Source organism: Silene latifolia, chromosome 5 (genome assembly GCF_048544455.1).
Source record: "Silene latifolia isolate original U9 population chromosome 5, ASM4854445v1, whole genome shotgun sequence".
Lineage (NCBI taxonomy): Eukaryota > Viridiplantae > Streptophyta > Magnoliopsida > Caryophyllales > Caryophyllaceae > Silene > Silene latifolia.
Genome location: NC_133530.1, coordinates 55,559,744 through 55,565,007, shown reverse-complemented (window position 1 = coordinate 55,565,007; position 5,264 = coordinate 55,559,744). Strand labels below are relative to the sequence as shown.

Here is a 5,264-nt window from a genome sequence, read left to right as displayed (position 1 = left end):
GCAGTGGCTGCTGCGCCTCTTCCCCAGCTCCTTTCTGCGTATTTTGAGATCTTTTCTAGATTTACTTCCAAAGTTTCACCGAAACCCTAATTCTTTCTTGTGATTATTATCAATAGGGACCTTCGTTCCTCATATTTCTCACGCGAGTGTCCGCCCTTCTCTTCTCCCTTTGCATTCTAAGACCACGCTCTTGCTTTTTGGCGTTTACGTGCTTGAACTTTCGACCACGTAAGCTCAGATCCTTCTGAGTACCAGCCTCGTTTTGCATGACCGGCCAATTTAACCAACTCCACATCAATCAACTTAATCAATCTTGTTTAATTTCCTCTTAGAGGGCACTTTCGTCGTACATTCGATTCGAGCATCACTAAACGTTAACTTAGTTAATCTCTTTTCGTCAAACATGTAAGTCTGAGGCTGTAAATCCCATCTTTTATTATTGTTCTTTATTTTCGTAATCATTATTATAAGATTTACGTCGAAAATATATTCAAAACCGATTTATAAAACCTTTATTCAAACCCTTTTTACGGATTAACGGGAGAGAGACGTCAGAAGAACGCAAAGAATCGCGCGCGCTTTCAAAGGGACGCAAAGATCTGCCGCGCCTCTTGAAGGGACGCAAAGATCTCTGCGCTTCTTCTTCGAGGCCGCCAGCTTCCTCGCTTTCCTTCTTCTTCCTTCGTCTTCTGTTTAATTCGTTTGTCTGTTTTTCTTTCGTCTTTGCTTGTTCTTATTTCATTAATACGAAAATTTTAGCATGATAATTTTAACATATAACCATTAATAATTTATCATCTTTAAATTCCCGACTTAAATCCCTTATAACTCATATTTGCGGGTTTTCGCCGTTAAAATCAAATCCGGGTTTTGGAGATTCGATTCATCCGTATCAAGTCTCTGAATTTCATCTTTTGTATATTTTCATTTGTTTATTATCATCAGTAATTTAGTTGAACATTAATAACCTAATTAATTTGTTTTATTTGTTTATTTGTAATTAACCTTTTTATCTTGCAATTAATTTGTTCTAATTAGTTTTATCCCGTCTTTTATTGTTTTTACGACTAATTTGAATGTAAATAATATGTTAAATCACTTCTATCCGAGTCAAATATTATTAATTGATCATTAAATTACCAATGAATATTAACGATATGCAAATCCGGCTTCACATCCAGAATTCACCTCAGGAACAGACGCAGTGGGCACTGCGCCTCTTCCAAAGGACGCCGCAGTGTTGCGCCTGTTCCGGGTTGAATTCTGCCTCTGAACTTCCGTTGTTGCTTTGACCTAATTTGTAGCTTACGTATTAATTAACTATTACTCGTATTATCACTAATAATCTGTTCGTTAATTTATTTTCCTTTTCTTTTCTAAAACCATCCGTTTTAAATGTATTTTCGACGTGAATCATTTAACCCGTTGTAATTCTTGTAATTTTTTTTATTGTATTTGTATTGTATGCTTTATCATATTATTTGTATGCTCTCACATGCAATTAACCTAAATTCCGACCTCGACATTAATGCATGTCAAACTACATGTTTATCGACTTAGTCTAATTCTCACATGCTAGGATTAATCTAATGGATGTTGCATTGCATGCATATAACCTTCAACATATCGAGTATAGACGATTTTCCCTAATCATTAGTAGAGGCCAGGATCACTACTACAAAATAAGTAAAAGAAACCGGTTAAAAATAGCCTTAGAAACCGGTTTATAACCGGTCTCTAGCTCACAGGTGTCTTAGCCTAAGAGACCGGTTATTTAAACCGGTTTCTTTGATTATTTCAAAAAGACCAGTTGAGTGGAGAAACCGGTCTCTTTGGTTATTTCAAAGAAACCAATTGTCGGCAAAAACCGGTCTCTTTGATTATTTCAAAGAAACCAGTTATTGACCATAACCGGTTTCTTTGATCTATCTTTGAAACCTGTGATTAACTAAAACCAGTCTCTTAGCTTTTTCTTTAAAACAAAAAAAAAATATCATTCAATAAAGTAAGACCTTGATAATTTTTAATCAAAAATTAAAATTATATTACATCATCATATACATATAAAATCAGTCTGTCTTTTAACTTTTGAAATATGGTACAAATTCATATATATTGAATATCCACAATTATTAAAACGCACAACTCTAACAAAATAACAACTCTATGAGTTAACTTTGTAGTCAGAGCAATCTAATGTGTACCCAACTTGGAGTCTTCAAACGAGTCGTCGTTGACCTCGATGTTGTAGGAGAAAAGAACAAGCAGTTTTATAGTGACTGGGAATCATCAAACGAGTCGTTGATGGCCTTTAATTTCCACGGTGGTGTTAGTGTTGTACAATGAACAAGGATGGAAAGCACCTTAGGTGTAAAAGCTCGCCTATTCAGCCTGCCAAGGACACTATCAAGAGCTTCTTATCCAATTTCACTTCCACACTAATAAAAAAACAGATAGAGCAGACCGCACAAAGAAATTCTCTTGTTACATAAAAATGACAAATAAACTATTTCGAAGACGTGAGTGGTGACCTGACCTGGCTAAGTTGTTCAGATCAATGCCACTGAACGTTATATTCACTTCACGTTCTTTCCGAGGAGCTGCATCATTTTGAAAAGGTTAGCAAATACCATAATGTTTATTTTACTGCCTCTACCACAAGCTATTTTAACATTTAACTAGCTTGCTAGTATAACATATAAGAGTGCGACTTTGTCCCTATATTGTCATAATCATTGGCATACCATTATTAAATTTTTAAGCTCTACCACCAAAAGACCAAAACATGAAGGGATGATGTACCTTGCAGCACGTGAAGATGTATTTAAACATGAGGAGCACACTGCAGGATCACTTCTCAAGAAGACTAGGATTTAAGAGTTAGAATAGGCCATATTTTCTTCCACGATGTCCAATCAATTCCTAGATTTAAACACTAAATGTCAAAGACAATATAAATAAACTCTGACATGGCTGGACATATTTTTTAATAACGAGATGTCTATTTGCATTGCTTGCTTACCCAACCTGTTCAGTGGTATCAACCTGATAGGCCAGAGTAAATAACAATCACAAACTCAATGCCGATACAACAAATGGTCACTACTTACAAGTGCTTTATGCAATTATCCCATCCTGAAATCTTCTAAGTTTGGCTTCCCTTCCAAAAATTTCCTAAATCTGTCAGCCTAAATTCCGAAAAATAGTAGAGAGCTTAGACCACCAAAAACAAAGAGAGCTACGGGCTATACATTTGAAAACACGAGCATGTGAAATCTAACCAACAGTACAACTGTACAAGATAATATTTTGTACCTTTCGCCATTCTGAGCCCACCAGTCTACAACTCATCTTCAAATAAATCATCCTTGCTCCCACCTCTGCATCGCCTTTATTCTAGAAATCGACATCCCAAAATTAATTCAAATATTTCACTTGGTGTACTAGTCATAGGTTTGTCATAGTGCTTGTTCATACCGTTTAGATGGCTTTGCATTCTATACAGTTAAAAAAAAAAAAAAAAATTAGGGCGTCACCAACACTCTTCACCCTACTATTTCATAAAACTATAGGTATAGATAATCAAACATAGGCCCAGTTCTAGGTCCATTAAAGAATATTCATGTATAGACATTGATAAGACGGGTAAGCGCATATGGGGTCTTCTGCAACAACTTATATATAGCACAAAACTGCATTTAAGCTTTATTTTATTTTATGTATACTTATAGTCATCCCAAGCAAGTAGACAATATTCTACCTCACTAAGCACCTAAAGAAAGGATCAGATAACCAAGCTAAAAGTTATCTGGTTACACTATACAGATTGCATGTATATTAACTACACTTTCCGAAATATATTAGTTATACAATTAACACTATAGAAAGCAGAAGACTAACTCAAAAACATCACTCAGGTTATCGACAGTCCTTGATTTTCAGCTATTCGAAGATTGTATATTTGGTGCCTGAATATGTAAAGTGCCCTTCTTTGTTATCGACTGTTAGATGGATTAGAAAAATTATACTTCGTATTTGGGGGGACTCGTTCCCATGTCAACTAACATTATCATACTTGCACTTTCCCCATTTGCCATTAACAAAAGCAGTAATCATCTCCTATAAATGACTACAACCCAACACATATAAGACAACAATAGGACTATCGATCTTGGTTAGTAAGTAGCAACAATTTAGATTTAGAAATAGCACGAGAGTCTCGATTACATTACCTCACAGGCTCACAGTAATCAACTCTAATCCATCGTTCTCCACTAGTCCACTTAACCACGAACCTCTTCTTCCACAATTGCATATATCTGCATTCAACTCATCATATGAAACTAATGGGTTTTCAAAGCACTTAGAATAATCATATCATTGATAATTTGATATTATCCAGCTATTGCAAATTGTCACAACAATCATCTCACTCCCACTCGATCAACAACTATCGCACTTTATGGCAATATAATACCCAAAAAACTTCTACCAAACTTAAAATTCTCAAATATATCTTGAAATATACGGTTAATCAATCATAAACTTCAACAGTAGATCTATAATTAATTGTTATAAAGGAAATAACATAATCACATAACATTAAGAAAATATAAACGAACTTTGTACATATACAATCCACCGACTATAAAGCCAGAATCAACAACAACAAATAATTTTGATAAGACAAATCGCTCTAGAAGTTCATCACAAAATAGTTCAATTCATCGGAAATTAACAGAAAATCGAACAACTAACCGTTGGAATTGAATAGGACTCACTCCAAGTATGGCGGCTTTATGATGAGTAGAGCGACGGTGGTATGACTACGAAGAACTGGAGGCGATTTTCTGAACAAATGGGATGAGCGGTTTTAATTGAATCTGGTTTGGTTTGATCGTGAGAAGAAAATGAGGTTGGTGAGGGTAGGGCACGCTTTTTACGATTTTGATAATAATAACAAAGAAACCGGTTTTAATTGAATCTGGTTACTTATTAAGACAAAGAAACCGGTTTTAATGAAAACCGGTATCCTATATTAAAGGAACCGGGTTGAATGTTCAACCGGACTCTTAAAAATGGTTCCTTTGCCCATAATTGTAGTAGTGGATACCCCTTACTCGATCGAGTACCCACAGATCAGAAAGCACTCTAGAACCCACATACAACCCACTCGATTGAATACCCCTTACTCGATCGAGTACTATAAGACTAGGATATCGATATATTACACACCCGATTTTAAGTCCACCCCGAATTCCACT

At 35.5% G+C, this 5,264-nt stretch overlaps 1 long non-coding RNA gene across 2 annotated transcripts; it reads right to left on the bottom strand.

Moving 5' to 3' along the window:
• Positions 1–1,995: 1,995 nt before the first annotated feature.
• On the bottom strand, positions 1,996–4,954 carry LOC141657422 (uncharacterized). 2 transcript variants are annotated; one of them, XR_012548755.1, is made up of 7 exons: positions 4,759–4,954; positions 4,233–4,319; positions 3,316–3,396; positions 3,111–3,188; positions 2,803–2,922; positions 2,537–2,600; positions 1,996–2,403 (listed from the first exon to the last, which is right to left on the bottom strand). It is a non-coding gene; the product is annotated as an uncharacterized LOC141657422 (long non-coding RNA). The 2 variants fall into 2 exon arrangements; XR_012548754.1 differs by having other exon boundaries at positions 1,996–2,391; positions 4,759–4,953.
• Between the last annotated feature and the right edge of the window lie 310 nt (positions 4,955–5,264).